The following is a 24,224-nucleotide window of genomic DNA, read 5'->3' as shown; positions in this document are numbered from 1 at the left end:
CTAAAGTTTGACTTGCAGTAACCCCCTCAAGGCAAAGCCTGCCTGCTTTGAGGCTTGCCATACATGGATTTCTCAGGTTTGGTGAGGAAGAACCAAGCAAGAGTGGAAAACTGTCCAGGCCTATCAACACTAGTAATCCAAGCCTAGGATGCACTCTCTTAAGTTTAAATTACCAGCTATGCTTAGCTATCAGGTTTTGATCCCACAGCTTTATCAAGTATGTGCTTATCTAATAAAGAAAGGCTGCCTGACTCTCATAACCCACTATAGCTGGAGTTCAAATCAAAGCAAAAATTAATATAAGAATTAAAACATGAATTATGTACAATTCACTGTGCTAGAAGCCATCTAATTTTTACAACACAATCTCTTTCCTGAAGAACTTAGCATGTTCTGGGGAAAATAGACATGTATATTGTTATTCATTCACTGAGCATTTACCTTGCAAGTACTATATACAAAGGACCATGCTGGGAAGTGTGAGGGATACAAAGAAGAAAGAGACACTGGCTCTTCCCTCAGAGATTTTTTTTTTTACTCTATTAAAGGAAACAGATACATACACATTTATTCAGTTATTCATATGCTCATTGTCTATTCATTCAGTGTCATGCTCTGTGGAAATACAAAGATGAAAAAGTTAAGTCCTCTATTAGACGGGGAGACAGTCAGAAAAGTTAGCAATTTGCATGACAAAGGTTTCTAAAAAGCATTCCTACTTACCATGAAAGCAAGGATGAGCCCTAATTCAACCTATGAGTGGGAGAAAGGGTCAATCAAAAAATTGACCTTCCAAAGGATAGAGTACTAAGGTGAGGCTTAATAAATGACTTGCATCAGCCAGGAGAAAGAGGGAAAGTAAGAGAAACAATATGCGGAAAGAGAGACAAGGGTGAAAAATCTTGGCATATTCACAGAATGGAAAGTGATTAGTATGGCTGAATTACACAGAGTAGTGGGAGGGATGGAGGTGATGGTAGAGAAGATGGTAAAAAAGGAAACTGGCTAAGACCCCAGAAGACCTCCTGCATTCGGCTGCAAAGTTTTAATTTGGTCCTAAAGGCAGTGGGGAACCACTCATGTGGGAGAGTCATGAGGTCAGGTTGGCACTGTATAAAAGATTAATCTGGTGGCCACGGGAAATGAATTAAAAGGAAGCAAATAAAAAAAAACAACTTGAAAATCTACAGCAACATGACATATGTAAGACCAAAAGTATAAAAAGTGCAATGAATAGAATTATTATGACTTGGTGATGTATGTGTCAGGTAAGAGAAAAGAGTAAAGAAAATGAAGAAAAAAGGATCAAGCTGAAAAGATAAATTCATGCCAAATCACAGTCTTAAAAACGAAGCTAAGGGGACTTCCCTGGCAGTCCGGTGTTGAGACTTCACCTTCCAATGCAGGGTGTGTGGGTTCGATCCCTGGTTGGGGAGCTAAGACCCCACATGCCTCGGGACCAAAAAACCAAAACATAAAACAGAAGCAATACTGTAACAAATTCAATAAAGACTTAAAAGAAAAAGAAGCTAAGCACTGAGGATCCAGAGCAGGAAAAACATAATCAGAAACAAGTTTTATGAAAAACAATATGGCAACTGTATGCAGCATATTAAAAAAAAATATCCAAATAAGAGAAAGCAATTTCCAGGTCTACAGCAGTGATGATGAAAATGGAAGTAGTGGAAGATTCTAGAAAAATTTCAGAAATAAAGCTGAGAGGGCTTGATGACTTGCTGGAGGCCCTGGGAAAGCTGTACTGGCTGGGTCGGCTGAGGCATCCAGTTCTCCACCTGACACTGATAATGAAGGACAGATACTAGGTGCCAAGAATGGTGATAAATGCTTTATATTTAGAATCCCCTGTAATGATCACAACAATTCGACGTGGTAGCATCACTGTCCCACTTTACAGATGAGAAAACTGAGACTTGGAGACGTCACAATGACTTACCCAGGCTCACAAAGCTTTCAACTGGCAGAGGAAGGATTTGAACTCAAGTCTATCTGACTCCCAAATGGATTCTCAAAACCATTAGTCTCCCATTGTAAAGCAATTATACTCTAATAAAGATGTTAAAAAAAAAAAAAACATTAGGCTGCATAGTTGGCCTGTATATTCCAGTTACTTTGGACAGAACAGTTTAGAAACAACCTTTATTCAATCACAATGCTATTACTACTTCTCAGGAAATCATCCCCACCTAGGAACTCCTCTGTTCACAGACAAAACCACAACAAAGACTTGTTGTATATATGAATCAGTGTGTCACTGCATTTACCAACTTTCCTTGAAATCCAAATCAGCAGCTGGAAAGCTTGGTACCAACTAATCAGGCCAAACTGGAGTGATCAAGGAAACAAAAAATAGGCAATGAGCCTAGGGAATACATGGCATTTGGGGGACCTTCCTGTAACCAAAGGTCTAATAGATATCCTGAGAGGTAGCTAAGACTTTGGACAAACCTACCCACTTTTACCTCTGCCTCTTTGATTTTTAGAATTTATTTTTGGGCTGGCATGAAAGTAACCACTATCATGTGTTTCTTTAAATGCTTCCTAAGGAGGTACTGACACTAAAAAAGGATAGCAAAGTGTTTCTACCTGTAAACAAAGCAAACAGTATAAAATTAAATTTATGGTTGCAGAGTTTACCAAGGACCTTTCCTGGAACTTTCATAGCACTGACCACATGGTCACTATTTTCCCCATTTCTAATGGACCATTTAAATGGCCGTGCCCTTGTCTATGTTTTCTTTCATCCCAAAGGTAGAATATGTTTATTTTCCTGCCTGACATAATTTGGACCAGCAAGTGTCTTCTGTATTTACCACAATCCAAGGATTGAGGAAGACAAAACATGAATAATGGCTTCCTTCTCCCTGGCCCCCTTATGGGCTGCCCTGAAGAAAATGCTGACAGCATGGCCTATTGCACCTAAAAGATTGTTGGGGTCTATCTAGGGCTCTCTTACTCTTACTCAAACTATGAATGTACAGAAAGGGAGAAAAATCAAGAGAGACTAGAATGTCCCTAGATCCAGGGCAAAGAAAAGACAAGGCATCAATTTGAATTCTATCAGTAACCCTAAATCTACTGCTTAATACCTTCCAATGAACAGAGAAAGTCAAAAGTGGCAACGGGATAAATCAAGACACTTAGCTTTTATCTCTTTGGCTTCTTTCACTGGATTCCACTTGACTGTGTGGCTAGAGGATACAGTTCCAAGAAAAACCAATAAAAGGTATTTTATTTAACCACAGATGCAAAAGGAGAGAATTTTTACCACCTTGTCTTTGCAACATTCAAAATACTGTGTTTTAACTTAGTGGCTTTCTAAGATAAACCATTTTAAACTTATGAGTAAATAATTCTGAAATAAGATTACTAATGTTTATTAACTAAATTTAAATAGGCCTCAGTCCTCAGAACAGTCAATGTCTGTGAAATAGCTATTTTTTTTTTGTCTGTCACTTCCTTCTCAAAATTCTCTTTTCCAGGGTTTCCTGACTGTACATTTTCCAAGGAACTCTTTGATGACTCACTTTCTGCCTCTGTCATCAGCATCTTTTCCAAAGTGCTTAAAAAGAAGCTTTCCCCAAGCATCTGATGAAGGTTCTCTTCCTCCTTTTCACTACTCTATCTCAATTGGTAATATCCTCCACTCACACATATTTATCTCTAGACCAAACGCTTTCCAAAGCCCCACAATCCAAGCTGAATTGTCTGCTGGAACAATCATCTACCTAAAATTAAAATTCTTCAAAGAACCTTAGAATCAACCTGTTTAAAAACAAACTCATTGACTCCTCCTCCCAGATTCCTTATTTCTGCTAATGGTCACCCAAGTTCAAAGTTCTGAAGATATATCTGATCCTTCTCTCCTCACTGGCCCTAGTATCAACTTGTTACCAAGTCCATTTGGTTCCACATCCAACAAGTCTTTCACATTCATTTTCTCTACTCCATTCCTGCTGCCACTGGTTCTGTTCAGGCCTCCATTTTCTTTAATCATCTACTGAACAACCATAGAGAACTTACTAAATGCTAGGCTCTGTAAGGAATGGTATGGTCCCTGACCTTAAGGAACTTTCCTCTTAGTAGAGCTGTTTCACAAGTAAACATATATGTACAGTGATGTTAGAAGAGGAATATGTATGGGATGCAGTAGATTCTCAAGGCAGAATGGTCAATTCTTCCCTGGAGAAATGGAGTCTGAATTCAGTCTCACATGGACTAGTATGATATAGATTCCTCATGAGTACTAATTCCAACTCCAATGTCTTCTCCTTCAATCTGTTCTTCATACTGTTGTCCTACACTTGGTCTGTGGTCCATAACCTTACAACAATCCAGAAAAGAATGAACAATTGTACTAAGAAAGTGGCAATGGGTAAGACAGAGATGAGTCTAGTCAACATACCTTAGGGACAGATGGGTCTTGGAGGAGTGTTTAAGGAGAGAAGGGGAAGAAATAATGACTTCTAGGTCTCTGGCTTGGGTAACCAGGTAGATGTCAAGTCACTGATAGAACAAATTCAGTAGGAGGAGTAAGAAGTTCTGGGGAGGAAGGAGGGAGGAAGGAAGGAAGGGAGGAAGAGGGAGAGAGAAAGAAGGGAGGGAGCGGGGAGAGAAGCAGAGGGTGGGAGGGTTCGACCAAGAAGCCAAACATACCACCAGAACTGAAAATGAACCAAATTATACCCAGAGAAGGTGTGTCATAAAACCACATGATCCGTAGCTTGAAGAAAAAGACAGTCCACTTTTATTCTATTTGATATTAAGATATGTAGTCACCAGTTTACCCTGCATCCACATGCCAGGACTATTTATCTACATATGCTTCTTATATCTAACCTGAATAGAGAAAAAACTTCTCCAAAGTATTCTAGGGACACCTATATATGAAGCCTTAATCTCTTGTGTTCCCTCTGAGCACTTCTTCTCCTTCCTGATTCTCTGTTATCTTTCCTAGGAAACTGAACTGAAAGAACTTAGAGCAGGAATCATGTTCATCTTTGAAATAAGCACTCAGTAAGTACTCAACATATAATCGAAAGTGCTATCAGTATACCCTGCTATTCTAAAATGCATACCTCTCAGGAGTTCTAGCCAAATTTTTAAAATACCAAAATAGCTGCTCCAATGAGGTCTAATGGTGATGATAATTATTTTGATAATGATGATGATGACAATTGATGATGAAGAAGATGAAAGAGGAAGAGAAAAAGAAAAAGATAGTGATGGGTATGGCACTAATAATATCTTTATTTTAAGTAAGCTTTAGAGAAATTTCAGAACAATGAGAAGAAACAACAGCAAAAAGAAAAGTGAAAAGTATCAATTCCATGTATTTGAGATAAAAAAATCCATTATCCCATGTGTTCCACAGTTCTTAGCTATGTATTTAACCAACTGCAATAGTGTCTACAGCAAATCTGGCCTGAAATCATAGCATGTGGACTACATATTTATGAGAACACAGAACTTGAAGAAAAACCTCTTGAAAAGGTATTGAAACTCTCTTTCTTTGATTTGTATGACACATAATCTAGTGCACCTATTTTCTCCCATTTCTTAACTAGCTACACTTTCTTCTCCTGATTTTATTAATGTGTGTTCCCTAAGGCTCAACCTTGATCTCTCCATTTTTTTTTGTTTTTTTATTTTTTTTTAGTGGTACGTGGGCCTCTCACTGCTGTGGCCCCTCCCGTTGTGGAGCACAGGCTCCGGATGCGCAGGCTCAGCAGCCATAGCTCACGGGCCCAGCCGCTCTGCAGCATGTGGGATCTTCCTGGACCGGGGCACGAACCCGTGTCCCCTGCATTGGCAGGCGGACTCTCAACCATTGCGCCACCAGGGAAGCCCTCCACTTTTTTTTTCTCTACACATTTTCTATCAGAGCTCACTGACATTCCCAGTTCCAACTCTTCTCTATGCAGAGGGCTCCTAAATATTTATGCCAGCTCTGATTCTTCTCTGTGTTCAGATTCATATCTCCAAATATTATCTGAGTATTTTTCATTTGGCTGCCTTTCTTTTAGGTCAAAACATTTCAAGAGACAAAATCATCCTCTTGCCCACAAATCTGCTCCCCCTCCTAACTTCTACTCTTCTTGGTGCCATGTCCCTCCTCACTACAGACTCCATTTGACTGCTCTGATTAGAGAAAAACCCTTCCAAAAGTTGTCTGTACCTACTTTCATCAATTCCACACTTGCTATTCTCTCCTAAATCCACTTCAAATTAGTCTCTTGCCCACGTCACACCACGGGAGTGGTCAATAGCTTGCCAGAACCAATAATAAATTCTCATTTCCCTTGACCTCTCAGCATTCTTCTTGCAATATTTGCTTCTCAAGGTCCTGTAAGATTCCATAATCTCTTGTGTCTCTACCTACCTAATCTCTCTGTTTTCTTTACTGGTTACTACTCTATAAGACCTCTACCTGCTAAGAGTCCAAGAGTTCTGTCTTTGGCCCTCTTTCTGATTCCAACTACATTCTGTGAGTCTCATTATTTTCAAAATTTTATATACATATATATATATATATATATGTATATGGTTGATGCTCAAATTTACATCTCTAGCCATAGCTTTCCTCTGATCATCAGACTCACATTCCAGCTGCCTTCTTGGCATCTCCACTTGACAGGCTTTTAAATTAAACGTGGCTAAAAGAGAAATATTGATTTCACCTTTCCCAAGCCCATTCCTCTGAAGCATCTCCACTTAGCCAATGTTATTAACAGTTATCCAAACCTGGAAGACATCATGGAGTTAACAGTGCTGCTGTCTGAGTAGTTCTGACCCTTTACCTCCCTGACATGAGACAGGACTGTATTTCTTGGCCACGGTGCGGTCGGTGGGGCTGTGTGATTACTTTTGACTAATTCCTTTTGAGCACAAGTGATGTGTGCCATTTCAGGCCAAACATTTCATTCATTCATTTTTCTTCTCCCTTTTCAACGTCAACCACCAATGTTCCAGTGAGTGGTTACCCTGTCATCCCATGTCCCAGAGTGAGAACAATAATAAAAATATCGAGGCCCACCAGCCAACACACAAAGGATACGAAGTGTTAGTGAACAATACACCTCTTGTTTTAAGCCTCTGATATTCTGGAGGAGTTTGTTGCCACAACACAACCTAGCTTATCCTAATAAAGATATCCACAATTACTCACCTCTCACACCCAACACCCAGTTCATCAATAAATCCTACTGACTATCTCCAAAATACATCCCACATCCATCCACCTCTTACCACCTCATTGCTGCTACTCTCATTCACACTGTTCTATTTTCCAGCCTGCCTGGTAGCAGCAGCCACCTCCCCATCTTCTCTCTCTACTAGTGCGCACTGTGGCCCATTCCCCCACGGACCAGTGAGAGGGATCCTTCTAAATTCAGATCAATCACTTCTTTCCTAAGTGCCCAGTGGCTTTTCACTGTAATCAGACTAAAACCCAAATCCTTCACCAGGGCTTAAAGGCTCCATGCAACTTGGTCTTGCTTAATTCGTTTGCTTGTATATCCCTTGAATTCCACAAGCACCTCCTTCTCAGGTCTTTGCAATTACTGATCCTTTGACTTCTTGTCAAGCAAACATCAGCTCCCTACCAACCCAACTCTCTAAAATGGCACTCCGTTTTATCTTCCACTCCCTCACCGCACTATATTTTGTTTCCTCTCCTCAAAGCATTTGTATCACCATATATAGTACTTCAGATTTACTTTCCTACATGTTGTTTCCACCTCCCGTAAGGTAAGCTCTATGAAAGCAGGGACTTTTGTTGTTGTTGCTACTCCTCACTGCTGTTATGTCTAGCCTCAGCAGAAAGTAGTAACTAATGAGCTAGAAGTGCACTAGGGGAAACCTTCCCCATATAAACCTCTATAAACCTTCCCCATACTTCTAGTTCCCCAAGCATCAATGGTTCCACCGAACCTTCAGAGTTCTTTGTGGCGTTCAAATCTTTGGACTTTCGGGATCTTCTATTTTGATTCCTAAGGTCATATATATTTACGCTTAAATATACAAAAGTACTTATGTAAACGTACAATATACACAAAGAAAAGTATGTGGGTGCACATACACACACACACATATACACACACATATTTTTAATCTAACAGCTAACCAGGTGTTACCAATCAAATCTCTCGGCATGAGGAAGGCTCCTTGGATCAGCCCAATCCTCTCCTACTCCCTCTGCCCAGTACCAAACCCTGCTTTCCACAACTGTGACTGAGATGTTATCTCAGCAGAACCCAAGAGTTCCTGACAAGGTCTGATTAAATCTTGTGTCCCCATTACAAATGGTAAAGTCATTCCAGAGAAACAGTCCATTGGGGAATAATCGCTTCTGCTGGTGCCAAGAGAATATACTCATCATTCATCTATCCATCCACTTACTAGGCAAATATATGTGGAAGATACTGCAAGAGAAGAAAAATAAATTACTCATTCAACAAATATTTATTGAATTAATACTATATGCACAGGCATGGTCCCAAAGTGGACAAGATAAAGTCTTACCCTCATGGACCTTAAGATCTAAGTTGATGGGGCAAAGAAATAAGTGAACTTACAGTATGTCAGATGATAAGCAAGCTAAAAGAGAATGTGTGTGTTGGGATGGGGTGGAGGCTTGCTCCTATTTTTGCAGGATAGCTAGGAAAGGCCTCTAAAATACTGTGATATTTCAGCAAGGACTTGGAAACACTGGGGAACAAGCGCTGTACATATTTAGGGAAAGAGAATTCCAGGCAGACAGACAGCAATTACCTAAGGTCTGAGCAGTCAAGTATGACATATTCAAAGAACATCACACAGGCTGATGTGGCTGGATCGGGGGAATGGTGAGGAGCAAACTGGAGATGAGGGCAGAGAGGTAGTATGGGCCAGAGCCCACAAGGTCTTACAGGCCTCCTAAGAACCCAAACTCTGCTTCTGAGCAAGATGGAAAGCCACTGGAGGGTTCTGAACAGAGGGGTGTGTATGTTCCTTTTATGTTTTAAGAGGAAAATTCTGGATGCTAGGGAGCCAGAACAGACTTGGGGAAGGGGAAAAACCAGAGGTGAAAACAGAAGCAGGGAGAGCATTTAGAAGGTTGTTGCCCCAATCTAGTGAGAAAAGACGGTGCCTTGGACCAGCATGTCCCACTCTACAGCCCTTCCTTCCTGACCCCCAGATTGCTTTGCCCCTTCGCTACGATCCTGAAACACTGAGGCAGTGCCTCATTAAAGCACTTCACAAATTGCATGATAAGAATTTGATTACTTGTCTGTTTCCCTGACCTGAGACAGAACTCTTCAATAAAAACAGACATGTCTTAACTGCTTTTTCAACGTTGTCTTCACACATTCGTTACAAAAAAGTGAATCAATGAACCTGAAACAGTTAAAGCATAATACAAGTCAATTTATTTATTAACACAATAAACAGTAGAGTTGCATCATATTTACATGTAACTTACACAACTTCAGTTGCCCATACTCAGGGGGAAGTGAGAGGGAGTGAGAAAATTGTCTATTTACCACCTAATGCTTTGCCTTATTCCAAGTAGACCTGGCCTTCATATCTCCTGGAAAGAGTTGCCTTAACAGAAATGCAGAGAGAAATCAAGGATGCTAACTCTTGGTTTTGGAGCTTTCAAGGGTCCTGGACTCCAGGGAGTGATTTTAAAGACTTGTTAAGGGTAAAGTTGACTGTAAGCATTTTTTTTTTTACCTCATGTGCCAATTTTAAAATGTAATCTCCACGTAAATTGTGACTCTTCTGTGCCACCCCTCTAGAGACCTCCATTACTCCACACAGCCACAGCCTGGTTATGACACATGCTCAAGATCCACAGACCCCAACTGTTAGAATCTGGCATATTTCCAAGGTCTTCCAATTCCAGGATCAGTATGGTTAATGCAGCCAGTAAAAAGAGGCCCCCAAATAAGATACAGTCCTTTATCAACCCTAAGGGACAAAGGTTTAGGAAGATAACAAGACCCCCAAGTAGAAAAATGAGAATCTTTATTCAATGGATGGCAATATCCATCTTTGGAAGTTCTCCAAGTAAACCATCCTTAGAAGGCATTTATATAAATGTCACTGGTGTGATTAAGTTGTCTTTCTAAATTTCACCAGGAAATCCTTACTCTAAGATGTCACTAACATAAATACCAAATATGGAAATTTTAATATATCATAAATTATGAGGCCAATCATGACAAAATAGTCTGTTGAACAATAAAGAATTCTACAAGGACACTTGGAAAGTAAACTTTCATCAGTCTGAAGGCACTCCTTTTCCTGACATCCAAGATTCCCTACAACTTGTCCCGCTGCTACCTTAACCATACATAAGGTCCCTCCCCTCCCCTATAGTATACTCACTGTCACTGATACAATCTGCAGTCCTGCTCCACCTGTCTGAATCCCAACCACCTGTCAATACCTATACATCTGTATTCACTTATTTTCACTTAATCTACCCTTCTATATTCTGCTCTGTAAAGCCAGGGAACTCTGTTGGAATAAGAGTAGTTCAGTGTGCTCTTCTACAGCCCAAATGAAATATCCCTAAAATGGACCAGCACCTCTTGCTCTGATCCCATAACTCAAACAGTGGACAAACTGCCCCAAGCTGACCACAAGCTAATCCGGGGCAGTGACTGAGTTTTACAGGTAGAAAGAAAAGGGTGCTCTAGATTATTCATGTTTTTCAGTCACTATAGTAGTGTTGTCTGAAACCAGACTGTATGGATTTTAATTTCATTTCTAACTCTTAACTGGCTGTATGGCTTTTGAGCAAACTATCTTTGTTCTCTGGTTTCATTTTTTTCTCTTCAATGACAGTGTGGTACCTACCTCCTAAGAGTTAGTATGAAGACTGGATGAGTTCATAATGTAAGCACTTAGGACACTGCTTAGCATATAGTAAGTGATCAATTAATGTTGATGATATCATCATCATCACCATCATCATTAGCTAAAATTGAAACTCTGAGACCACAGGGATGCGGATCAGACTATGGTTAAGGTAATTCCACAAGGGAACAGGCACCCACCTTATTAAGGCTCAGACTCCAACAGCCCACTTACTGTTGAGCTGCCACACTCTTTTGGGTCCTTGCCTGTTTCCTTCAGTATAAGCACCTGCCTGTCTTCCTGCTCCTCCCACCACTGTCACTTTGTGATGCAGACAGACTCACACTCATCTATGGTTCTGGAGAAGAACTAGACAGGGCAGTGAATAAACACACAATTGAAACAGAATCACAGAGCATGGAAACCAGTTCTAGATTGGTTTTGGCAAATACCTCCCAATTCCCAACACTGGAATGAACCAGCAAAGAGGTATCAATTATGGATTGAGAGAAGGAGTATGTCCTGATCTCCTGCACATCTTTTACCCAGAGTGGTTTCTAATCTCCATCATTGCCAATAGGACACACATGGGATGGGAATGGAATGAGAACTTAAGTAGGAGACCCATTTTTCCGAAAACATTTCCTGCAAACCAGCCAGCTGCTTTGGGAGGTCTAGCTACTTTCCTTTAGGCTCAAGCAGTTAATAAAATAAGCCAAGTCTATTCCTCACTGAAATTTCACTGCCTGGGAACGCCTTTGGCCCCCCAAAAAGAAATAAAAACATACTTCTGTTTCCACCTCTGCTGTTATCAAGGAATCTTCACAAAACAATTTACACACCACTAACCTGAAGTATCTCACTGATTGTGAAAACTGAAAACATGGGATGGATCTTACAGTAAAGATTCAGGGAACAAAATTCCATTTTTCTATTTTTTTGTCTTATGGTATTTGCTTCTGTATGGAAAAGTGTCTTCAAGAACACCACAAAGCTGGAAGCAAAGCTACCTATCCAGCATGTGGATGCTGATTGCCCCTCCAGGTGAAGATGCGGCCTTGCCATGCCACAATTGGATAAACAGCCAAGATATTCCAGAATTTGGAAACATTCTTTTAAATGGACATGCATAGATTATTGGTGTCAATTCTTTTAGAGTGTGACATAAGTCCCAATCATACAAGGCAGAGTCATGATAAGACCTGAGCTTTCAAAAAGACTTGAAAGGACTCAATCCCAAGTGAACAGTGTCTCTTGTTGCTGCTCGCTGCTATGAAGGACTCTGGGTGCCAAGAGAAGCTGTATTAGGAAACATTACATCTGTTCCTGCCCTATGTGGTCACCATGTCTCTGATAGTACTTTTATACCTGAGAAATTGAGAAATTAAATGAAGTGTGTGTTTACGGTCTCTCCCTGCCAATCCAGAGCCCACTTGAAATACTAGAGTATAGTTCAGGGTATAACTCTTCAGACGGTGGACAAGCTGGTTCAAGAGATGGGCCAGCCACCACAGGCACTGAGATCCTCATTGTAGGCCCTCTTAAACGTAGAGAATTCACTTAATGACATTTATAAAGGAGAGAGACAACAACAGGCCAACAGTTACAAAAAAGGCGTTGTTTATGCAAATTGAAAAAACCAAACCACTCCACTTTGTGTTGCTATAGATCAAGGAACTAATTAAAAGGAGATGGAAGACTCTGCATTCATGTATAAGCTGAGAAGGAACGGGTTTCCAGGAAAAAGGAAGTTAGATTCCAAACTCAAAATTTTCTGGCAAAACCAGTCTTTAGCTGGTGGTATTTCAAATGCAGTCCAATCCAAAAGTCCATGATACAGTTTCTGCTCAAGAACCTGTCATCTCTTTATATTTTGCAATCAATTTATGACACTCTACAAACAGGATCCAACCTATATCTTTAGCCTAATCTCCTACCCTTCTCCCCATACATAATCAACATTCTAGACACAAACACTTGTTAATTGAAAATAAATCCTTCCACTTCTGTATATTTGGCTTAGGCTGTTCCTTTAATGGAACATTCTTTTCCTATCCCTTCTGTCTGGAAAAATAATCATGGCCAATTTTCAAATCTGCTTCAAGCCTTCTCAAGCAAAATATACTGTTCCTCTCTTGGCTGACATATTTTTTAATTTAATTAAAACATACATTCAGAAAAGTAAAGAAATCAAAAGTCAAGAGCTCGAGTAATATTCAGAGTGATCATCTATATGTACTCACCATCCAGACCAAGAAATAAGACAATTACAGCACCCCAGAAGCCTCCTTCTTGCTCCCCACTCACCCCATTCTTCTTCAAAGATAACTGACTTACAACAGCATAGAATAGTTTATCTTGTTGAAAACTTTATATAAAAGGAAAATTATAATATGTGCTCTTCTGTATCTGCCTTGTTTTACTCCATATTATATTTAGAGATGTATCTATGTTGTGGTAGATAGTTCATTCATTTTTATTACTGTATAACATTTTGTGAATATAACACAGTCTATTGATTCTACTGTCCATGGCCATATGGGTTATTTCCAGTCTGGGACTATTTTAAACAGTGTGTTTATCAACATCTTTGTATAGATACTATGATGTAATATGTATGCATTTCTGTTGGCATATACCTAGGAATGGAATATTGTCAAGGCCCCTCCTTACTGATAAATCTGGACTCAATTTCTGTCTACCAGCTCCATGAAACTACTGAAGGTTCTGCTCACATTCTCAGCCTCTTTGATGGCACTTCCTGCCTCTTAGGAAATGTCTGGAGGGGAAAACATATGCTTTTTGGTGAGACTTCTGGTCTCACATTTTTGTGTTCTCCTCTTTTTTCAGCATCTTGGCCCTTTGAGTCCTCTCTCCCTTGGTAGATCTCTGATGTGTACAGACTGATCATTTTTATGTTTTGTCTGGCTTTTCTAGTTGTCCTTAGTGACAGGTTCACTCTGATAAAAGCTTATCCATCATAACCAGAAATCTCACATACTATTTTAAACATCTTTCTAATTTGCCTTTTTTTTTGGGGGGGTGGTTCGCGGGCCTCTCACTGCTGTGGCCTCTCCCACTGCGGAGCACAAGCTCCGGATGCGCAGGCCCAGCGGCCATGGCCCACGGGCCCGGCCGCCCCGCGGCACGTGGGATCCTCCCAGACCGGGGCACGGACCCGTATCCCCTGCATCGGCAGGCGGACTCTCAACCACTGCACCATCAGGGAAGCCCTAATTTGGCATCTTTTATTCTTCATCATAATTACTACAATTATTTCCAACATGCTTGCCAATATTTCTCACTGGTCTGTGGGCCCCTTGAAGGAAGGAACCATTTTATATTAATTCTGTATCCCTGTGGCTAGCACAGTGCTTAATAATAATAGATATTTAATATACATTGGCTAAAATGAATTAAACTGGAGAAAGAGACAATGAGAATATCACCAAGGGAGAAATGTCTTTTCAGCTTTTTAACACTATTTGAAGACAAATTAATTTTTTCTTACAAAAATTATAGACTTTATCACACTTTTCATTCTTTGCTTCAACTTCTTTCTATGCACTTGCATATTAAAAATGGTCACTTCATGCTATGACTTCTTTCTGTGTGTCTCTGTGTCTCTATCCCCACTGTCCTCTTTTTCAACACTGAATACAAAACACATTTATAATACAAATTCATATTGCAGTAAAAATATTTAGAATGTAACAACACATACATATGTAATCTTAAGTCACATATCACACATCCTTAATGTTACTTTTCAAGTTAAATGTTAAAGCCATAGAGATATAGGGATCCTTCTGTTTGGCTATGGAATCTCACATCCTTAAAAACCACACTGATTAAAAAGATGATGAAAACTAGACCTCAGATCTCAACAAGGTATGGAATATCTTCTATCTGATCATCATTTTATCTTCAGCACTTAGCACAGTACCTGACATATAGAAGCACTTAATAGTTATTTGATAAATTAATCAAGGAATGCTCAGTTGATTCAAGTGCAATAGTTCAGTGATCTCAAACTTTCCATCCTTGTCAAACTACTTCTTTCAATTGTCTGTAAGGCCATTGTAGCATCGAACTTCACTTCTCATTCACAAGAAATTGAAGCAAAACTGACACCATTCTTGGTAGAAAGATCTCAACACACTGATCCTGAAAAATTAGGTAGTTTTCTATACATTGGTATGCTATTGAAATTAAGTCATCAAATTGAAATTAACCATTAATTAAGAACAAGGAATTTGATTTTCTCACATCTGGGTCTTCAAGCTAAACTACATGATCAAGCTTTGATTTGTTTCTTTGTCACATAACAACAAAAATAAATACTTTGCTTTAACTATTGTAGAAAATGTAAGAAAAACACTTATACATGAAAGGGTCAACACTAATAGTAATGACAGGTGAGGTCAACTACATAGTCCACTATAAGACATAACTTTATGACTTTCCATGAGAGGAATCATTGGGAGCCATAGGTCTGAGAGACTCAAATGCTGACCACACATTTCAAACTCTAGGGAGAACACAAGGATTTCCTATCTACCCATCAATACCCCAGAAAGGGAAGGCCTAAAGTGGGAAAAGAATGAACACATTTGGGGAACAATATTTTTCATAAAAACATCCTTTATAACAGTTTTGATGCCTTCATTTTCAGGTGCTCAGTAATCATATCTGCTTTGGGGATTTGGTTATGTTTTGCTTTATCTTTTTTTTTAATGAACTATAGTTGATTTACATTGTTTCAGGTATATAGCAAAGTGATTCAGTTTTACATATTTTTTATTTTTCAGATTCTTTCCCATTACAGTTTATTACAAGATATTGAATATAGCTCCCTGTGCTATACAGTAGGTCCTTGTTGTTTATCTATTCTATTTTTTTTAGTCCTAATCTTATTTTATTTTATTTTTATTTTTTTAAATTTTATTTATTTTTTTATACAGCAGGTTCTTATTAGTCATCAATTTTATACACATCAGTGTATACATGTCAATCCCAATTGCACAACTCATCACACCACCACCTCCATCCCCCTACCGCTTTCCCCCCTAGGTGTCCATACGTTTGTTCTCTACAACTGTGTCTCAATTTCTGCCCTGCAAACCGGTTCATCTGTGCCATTTTTCTAGGTTCCACAATATGTGTTAATATACGATATTTGTTTTTCCCTTTCTGACTTACTTCACTCTGTATGACAGTCTCTAGATCCAGCCACGTCTCAACAAATGACTCAATCTCGTTCCTTTTTATGGCTGAGTAATATTCCATTGTATATATGTACCACATCTTCCTTATCCATTCCTCTGTCAATGGGCATTTAGGTTGTTTCCATGACCTGGCTACAGTAAACAGTGCTGCAATGAACATTGGGATGCATGTGTCTTTTTGAATTATGGTTTTCTCTGGGTATATGCTCAGTAGTGGGATTGCTGGATCATATGGTAATTCTATTTTTAGTTTTCTAAGGAACCACAACACTGTTCTCCATAGTGGCTGCATCAATTTATATTACCACCAACAGTGCATGAGGGTTCCCTTTTCTCCACACCCTCTTCAGCATTTCTTGTTTGTAGATTTTCTGATGATGCCCATTCTAACTGGTGTGAGGTGATACCTCATTGTAGTTTTGATTTGCATTTCTCTAATAATTAGTGATGTTGAGCAGCTTTTCATGTGTTTCTTGGCCATCTGTACGTCTTCTTTGGAGAAGTGTTTATTTAGGTCTTTTGCCCATTTTTGGATTGGGTTGTTTTTTAATATTGAGCTGCATGAGCTGTTTATATATTTTGGACATTAATCCTTTGTCCATTGATTGATCTGCCAATATTTTCTCCCATTCTGAGGGTTGTCTTTCCATCTTATGGTTTCCTTTGCTATGCAAAAGCTTTGAAGTTTCATTAGGTCCCAGATGTTTATTTTTGTTTTTATTTTCATTACTCTAGGAGGTGGATCAAAAAAGATCTTAAGTGATTTATGTCAAGGAGTGTTCTTCCTATGTTTTCCTTGAAGTTTGTAGTGTCCAGTCTTACATTTAGGTCTCTAATCCATTTTGACTTTATTTTTGTGTATGCTGTTAGGGAGTGTTCTAATTTCATTCTTTTACATGTAGCTGTCCATTTTTCCCAGCACCACTTATTGAAGAGACTGTCTGTTCTCCATTGTATATCCTTGTCTCCTTTGTCATAGATTAGATGACCATAGGTGTGTGGGTTAATCTCTGGGCTTTCTATCTTGTTCCATTTATCTCTGTTTCTTTTTCTGGGCCAGTACCATATGGTCTTGATTACTGTAGCTTTGTAGTATAGTCTGAAGTCAAGAAGTCTGATTCCTCCAGCTTCGTTTTTTTCCCTCAAGACTGCTTTGGCTCTTTGGGGTCCTTTGTGTCTCCATACAAATTTTAAGATTTTTTGTTCTAGTTCTGTAAAAAATGCCACTGGTAATTTGATAGGGATTGCATTGAATCTGTAGATTGCTTTGGGTAGTATAGTCATTTTCACAGTATTGCTTCTTCCAATCAAAGAACAAGGTATATCTCTCCATCTGTTGCTATCATCTTTAATTTCTTTCATCAGTGTCTTATACTTTTCTGAATACATGTCTTTTGTCTCCCTAGGTAGGTTTATTCCTAGGTATTTTATTCTCTTTGTTGCAATGGTAAATGGGAGTGTTGCCTTAATTTCTCTTTCAGATTTTTCATCATTAGTATATAGGAATGCAAGAGATTTCTGTGCATTGATTTTGTATCCTGCAACTTTACCAAATTCATTGATTAGCTCTAGTAGTTTTCTGTTGGCATCTTTAGGATTCTCTATGTATAGTATAATGTCATCTGCAAACACTGACAGTTTTACTTCTTCTTTTCCAATTTGTATTCCTTTTATTTCTTTTTCTTCTCTGATTGCCATGGCTAGGACTTCCAAAACTATGTTGAATAATCGTGGTGACAGTGGACATCCTTGTCTTGTTCCTGATCTTAGAGGAAATGCTTTCAGTTTTTCACCATTGAGAATGATGTTTGCTGTGGTTTTGTCGTATATGGCCTTTACTATGTTGAAGTAGGTTCCCTCTATTCCCACTTTCTGGAGAGTTTTTATCATAAATGGGTGTTGAATTTTGTCAAAAGCTTTTTCTGCATCTATTGAGATGATCATATGGTTTTTATTCTTCAATTTGTTAACATGGTGTATCACATTGATTGATTTGTATATACTGAAGAATCCTTGCATCCCTGGGATAAATACCACTTGATCATGGTGTATGATCCTTTTAATGTCTTGCTGGATTCTGTTTGCTAGTATTTTGTTGAGGATTTTTGCATCTATATTCATCAGTGATATTGGTCTCTAATTTTCTTTTTTGTACTATCTTTGTCTGGTTTTTGTATCAGGGAAATGGTGGCCTCCTAGAATGAGTTTGGGAGTGCGCCTTCCTCTGCAATATTTTGGAAGAGTTTGGGAAGGAGGGGTGTTAGCTCTTCTCTAAATATTTGATAGAATTCACCTGTGAAGCCATCTGATACTGGACTTTTGTTTGCTGAAAGATTTTTAATCACAGTTTCAATTTCATTACTTGTGATTGGTCTGTTCATATTTTCTAGTTCTTCCTGGTTCAGTCTTGGAAGGTTATACCTTTCTAAGAATGTGTCCATTTCTTCCAGGTTGTCCATGTTATTGGCATAGAGTTGCTTGTAGTAGTCTCTTAGGATGCTTTGTATTTCTGGGGTGTCTGTTGTAACTTCTCCTTTTTTATTTCTAATTTTATTGATTTGAGTCCTCTCCCTCTTTCTTGATGAGTCTGGCTAATGGTTTATCAATTTTGTTTATCTTCTCAAAGAAGCAGCTTTTAGTTTTATTGATCTTTGCTATTGTTTTGTTTCTATTTCATTTATTTCTGCTCTGATCTTTATGATTTCTTTCCTTCTGCTAACTTTGCATTTTGTTTGTTCTTCTTTCTCTAGTTCCTTTAGGTGTAAGGTTAGATTGTTTGAGATGTTTGTTGTTTCTTGAGGTAGGTTTGTATTGCTATCAACTTCCCTCTTAGACCTGCTTTTGCTGCATCCCATAGGGTTTGGACCCTAGTGTTTTCATTGTCATTTGTCTCTAGGTGTTTTTTGATTTCCTCTTTGATTTCTTCAGTGATCTCTTGGTTTTTAGTATTGTTTAGCCTCCATATGTTTGTGTTCTTCCCATTTTTTTTCCCTGTAATTCATTTCTAATCTCATAGCATTGTGGTCAGAAAAGATGCTTGATATGATTTCAATTTTCTTAAATTTACTGAGGCTGATTTGTGATATTAGATGTGATCTATCCTGGAGAATGTTCCATGCACACTTGAGAAGAAAGTGTATGTCCATTCCATTTGCTGTTTTTGGATGGAATGTCCTATCAATATCAATTAAATATATCTGGTCTATTGTGTCATTTAAAGCTTGTGTTTCCTTATTAATTTTATGTCTGGATGATCTGTCCATTGGTGTAAGTGAGATGTTAAAGTCCCTCACTATTATTGTGTTACTGTCGATTTCCCCTTTTATAGCTGTTAGCAGTTGTCTTATGTATTGAGGTGCTCCTATGTTGGGTGCATATATATTTATAATTGTTATATCTTCTTCTTGGATTGATCCCTTGATCATTATGTAGTGTCCTTCCTTGACTCTTGTAACATTCTTTATTTTAAAGTCTATTTTATCTGATATGAGTATTGCTACTCCAGCTTTCATTTGATTTCCATTTGCATGGAATATCTTTTTCCATCCCCGCACTTTCAGTCTGTATGTGTCCCTAGGTCTGAAATGGGTCTCTTGTAGATAGCATATAGATGGGCCTTGTTTTTGTATCCATTCAGCAAGCCTGTGTCTTTTGCTTGGAGCATTTAATCCATTCACATTTAAGATAATTATCGATATGTATGCTCATATGACCATTTTCTTAATTGTTTTAGGTTTGTTTTTGTAGGTCCTTTTCTTCCCTTGTTTTTCCCACTTACAGAAGTTCCTTTTGCATTTGTTGTAGAGCTGGTTTGGTGGTGCTGAATTCTCTTAGCTTTTGCTTGTCTGTAAAGCTTTTGATTTCTCCATCGAATCTGAATGAGATCCTTGTCAGGTAGAGTAGTCTTGGTTGTAGGTTCTTCCCTTTCATCATTTTAAGTATATCATGCCACTTCCTTCTGGCCTGTAGAGTTTCTGCTGAGAAATCAGCTGTTAACCTTATGGGAGTTCCCTTGTATGTTATTTGTCATTTTTCCCTTGCTGCTTTCAATATTTTTTCTTTGTCTTTAATTTTTGTCAATTTGATTACTATGAGTCTTGGTGTGTCTCTTCTTGTGTTTACCTTGCCTGGGCCTCTCTGCACTTCCTGGACTTGGGTGGCTCTTTCCTTTCCCATGTTAGGGAAGTTTTTTACTATAATCTCTCCAAATATTTTCTTAGGTCCTTTCTCTCTCTCTTCTCCTTCTGGGACCCCTATAATGCGAATGTTGTTGTGTTTAATGGTGTCCCAGAGATCTCTTAGGTTGTCTTCATTTCTTTTCATTCTTTTTTCTTTATTCTGTTCCATGGCAGTGAATTACACTATTCAGTCTTCCAGGTCACTTATCCGTTCTTCTGCCTCAGTTATTCTGCTATTGATTCCTTCTAGTGTATTTTTCATTTCAGTTATTGTATTGTTCATCTCTGTTTGTTTGTTCTTTAATTCTTTTAGGTCTTTGTTAAACATTTCTTGAATCTTCTCCATCTTTGCCTCCATTCTTTTTCCGAGGTCCTGGATCATCTTCACTATCATCACTCTGAATTCTTTTTCTGGAAGGTTGCCTATCTCCACTTCATTTAGTTGTTTTTCTGGGGTTTTATCTTGTTCCTTCATCTGGTACATAGTCCTCTGCCTTTTCATCTTGTCTATCTTTCTGTGAATGTGGTTTTTGTTCCACAGGCTGCAGGATTATAGTTCTTGCTTCTGCTTTCTGCCCTCTGCTGGATGAGGCTATCTAAGAGGCTTGTGCAAGTTTCCTGATGGCAGGGACTGGTGGTGGTAGAGCTGGTTGTTGCTCTGCTGGGCAGAGCTCAGTAAAACTTTAATCTGCTTAACTGCTGATGGGTGGGGCTGGGTTCCCTCCCCGTTGGTTGTTTGTCTTGAGGCAACCCAACACTGGAGCCTAACCAGGCTCTTTGGTGGGTCTATGGCGGACTCTGGGAGGGCTCACGCCAAGGAGTACTTCCCAGAACTTCTGCTGCCAGTGTCCTTGTCCTCACGATGAGCCACAGCCACCCCCCACCTCTGCAGGAGATCCTCCAACACTAGCAGGTAGGTCTGGCTCAGTCTCCCCTGGGGTCACCGCTCCTTTCCCTGGGTCCTGATGCACACACTACTTTGTGTATGCCCTCCAAGAGTGGAGTCTCTGTTTCCCCCAGTCCTGTCAGAGTCCTGCTATCAAATCCCACTAGCCTTCAAAGTCTGATTCTCTAGGAATTCCTCCTCCCATTGCCGGACCCCCAGGTTGGGAAGCCTGACGTGGGGCTCTGAACCTTCTTTCCAGTAGGTGGACTTCTGTGATATAAGTGTTCTCCAGTTTGTGAGTCACGCACCCAGCAGTTACGGGCTTTGATTTTATTGTGATTGCACCCCTCCTACCATCTCATTGTGGCTTCTCCTTTGTCTTTGGATGTGGGGTATCTTTTTTGGTGAGTTCCAGTGTCTTCCTGTTGATGACTGTTTGGCAGTTGGCTGTGATTCTGGTGTTCTCCCAAGAGGGAGTGAGAGCACTTCCTTCTACTCCACCATCTTGGTTCAGGGCTCCTTTATCTATTTTATATATAGTAGCCTGTATCTTTTGCTTTATCTTCTGAATGTGGGTATTCAGACTGTGATCTTCTCATATATCCTGATATTTTTTTAAAGGCAGTACATCTGAAATACTGTGGTTGGGTAATAAAATTCTGTAAGCACTAGAAGAACTACACATTTTTAAGTGGCAAGACAGCAAGTTTCTTCTGATAAATAGACAAGCTCCAAATTGACACCTGAATGGGCAGCCTCCCACTGGGGCTTAGCAGAGTAAGAAGCAAAAAGGTAAGAAACATGCAATTTATACCCCCTTAAGGTCTGTAGATTCTCAGTTGGAATGAGGAACTTAAACTGAGAGAAGATTGTAGGTATATATTTTATAGGGTCAATCTGGCTTAAACTCCACTGAGTTGGCTTATACTGTATTATCTGATTTACAGTCAATGGCAAATATTGTCAAGGATCAAGGAAACAGAAACATTCACATACTGCTAGTGGGAGTGCAAATTTGCACACTGCTTTGTAGAGCAATTTGGCAATATCTGGTAAAGTTAAAGATACACCCAGCTTATGACCCAGCAGACAACTTCACTTCTAGGTATATATCCTAGATAAACTCTGGCACAGATGTGAATAAAAACACATACAGGGGTATTCACTCTAGCCTTAACTGAAATACTGAAAACTGGGAACAACATAAATATCGAGCCATACTAGAAAAAGGCAAAAATAAGTAAAACAAAGTATATTCCTACAATGGGATACTAAATAGCAATTAACATGAATAAATGAACCCTACTATCTTCCATCTTAAAATGAATCTTCTATGATAAATCTTGAAAATGTTATGTTAAATAAAAAAGTAAGTTATACAAAGGTATGTACAGTAAGATATCATTTATACAAATTTTAAACACTCAAATTATAGTATATATTGCTTAAGGACAGAAACACATAAAGTTGTACAACATGAACTAGAAAGCAAAATAGCAACTTAAGGATAATTGTTTCCTGTGACGCCAGACTCCTTCGTAACTCTACCATTACCAATATACCTGAGCTGGCATAATAATAAAATTTATTTTTTCCTATAATTTCACTAGCGATAGCTCAAAGCTTGTCTTCTCACCCTTTCTTCAAGCTTTGAAATTGGTTGAGGGCAAAATTAACTCATCAGTGACCCAATGGACCTACTCAAGAAGGACTGATAGCTTTTAGAGGGATAACATTTTAATAAATGGAAATAAAGGGGGCCACTTACTCTCCTGGATCTCTGCACACAGCTTTCCTCTTGGGTCTCTTTTCTATATGATGGGCTCTCAGAAGAACCACCTCTTGGGTCTTTCTCTTATAGGAGACTTAGGCTTCTCTCATCCCTTTATTTCTTATCTCTCATGTTTTGGTTGCTATAAGATGACCTTGGGCTGATTCTCATTCGGGAGACCTCTCCTACCTCCAGTTCTTAGAAGGCTAAGTGGTCAAGAAGGTGAGGTTCAAAGGAAAGAAGGCCTCTCAACTGTGCCTCTCATCTAGGCCTTAAGTCAGTTCACAGGACAGTGAGACCAGACAGAGCTTCAAAGCTGCATTTGGTCTGACATTTTCTATACAGTGAGTAAGTGCTTCTTCTGGGCCTGGCCCCACCTACTTGGCGGCCACTCTAATTGCTCATCATCCTACAATGAGTACTTGCTGTGTGGAGAACACTGCTGCTCCATGTTCTTGTTTGCCTCGGTAATTCGTGGACTACATCTTACAGCTAAAACAGTTTGTACTGTCCTTAAATAGAGAAAGTCTTGCTCCTCTTTTGTAATGGGAAAATATGAAGAGTGAGGGATACTTTCTATGGATGCTTCTAACTAAGACAGTGAACTTAGGATGGGACAGAAAAGAACTACTATTTTCCTGATTCAAGTGAAATATTTTAATGTGACCTGGAAGACATAAAAGTCATTGGTGTAAAAATCTGACAAGTCACCTGCCTCCCTAAACTCCTTTCCTCTAATAGCCTATAAATACCAGGCTGTTTTCACCCTGGGGACCAATTAAAGAACTTTCACCCACCACACTCACTGCTAATGGAGCAGCACTGACACCACAACATATTCTGCCCCAGCCACATAAACACTCACAGTGTGGTAAGAAAAGTTGTTCCCTGCCAAAACTACTTGGACACATGCCCTAGGCATGAAAGGCTCTATTTCCCTTTCTGAGCACTAATGATTCATTTGAAGAGACCTCTGAAGTAATGATTTTCCTATCATTGAGATGTTGAGAGCCTCTTGTTCTTAGTTACGGATCTCAATATGCTGGAAGTAGGGTACAGTAGCCAGGGCTCTAGGGCTTCAGAAAGGTCCCCTATTGTTTGCAGAAATATCAATCAGTGCCCCTACATGTATTAGAAGTCCCTAAACACCAAACACCAACTTCCTTTTATAAGCAAATAGATTTGAATGAGGCTTTGACTATGTCAGACCAGCTCCTGCCTCGTTTTAACCTCAAGTCAGCAGAGTGTAACTTGAGAGACCCACAGGGCCCCAAGCTCCCTTCTTTTCTGAGTCA

The 24,224-nt window shown here is 39.3% G+C and overlaps 1 protein-coding gene across 14 annotated transcripts in view; it reads right to left on the bottom strand.

Moving 5' to 3' along the window:
• NRXN3 (neurexin 3) overlaps positions 1 to 24,224 on the bottom strand; it is a gene marked incomplete at both ends in the record, with an annotated part of 1,611,783 nt that overhangs the window by 1,173,009 nt on the left and 414,550 nt on the right. The gene's annotated exons all lie outside the window — the stretch shown is intronic.

Source organism: Mesoplodon bidens (genome assembly GCF_964165515.1).
Source record: "Mesoplodon bidens genome assembly, chromosome: 3".
NCBI classification, from domain to species: Eukaryota; Metazoa; Chordata; class Mammalia; order Artiodactyla; family Ziphiidae; genus Mesoplodon; species Mesoplodon bidens.
Note: the sequence above shows the minus strand (reverse complement) of the source record. Positions and strands in the feature narration are given on the sequence as shown.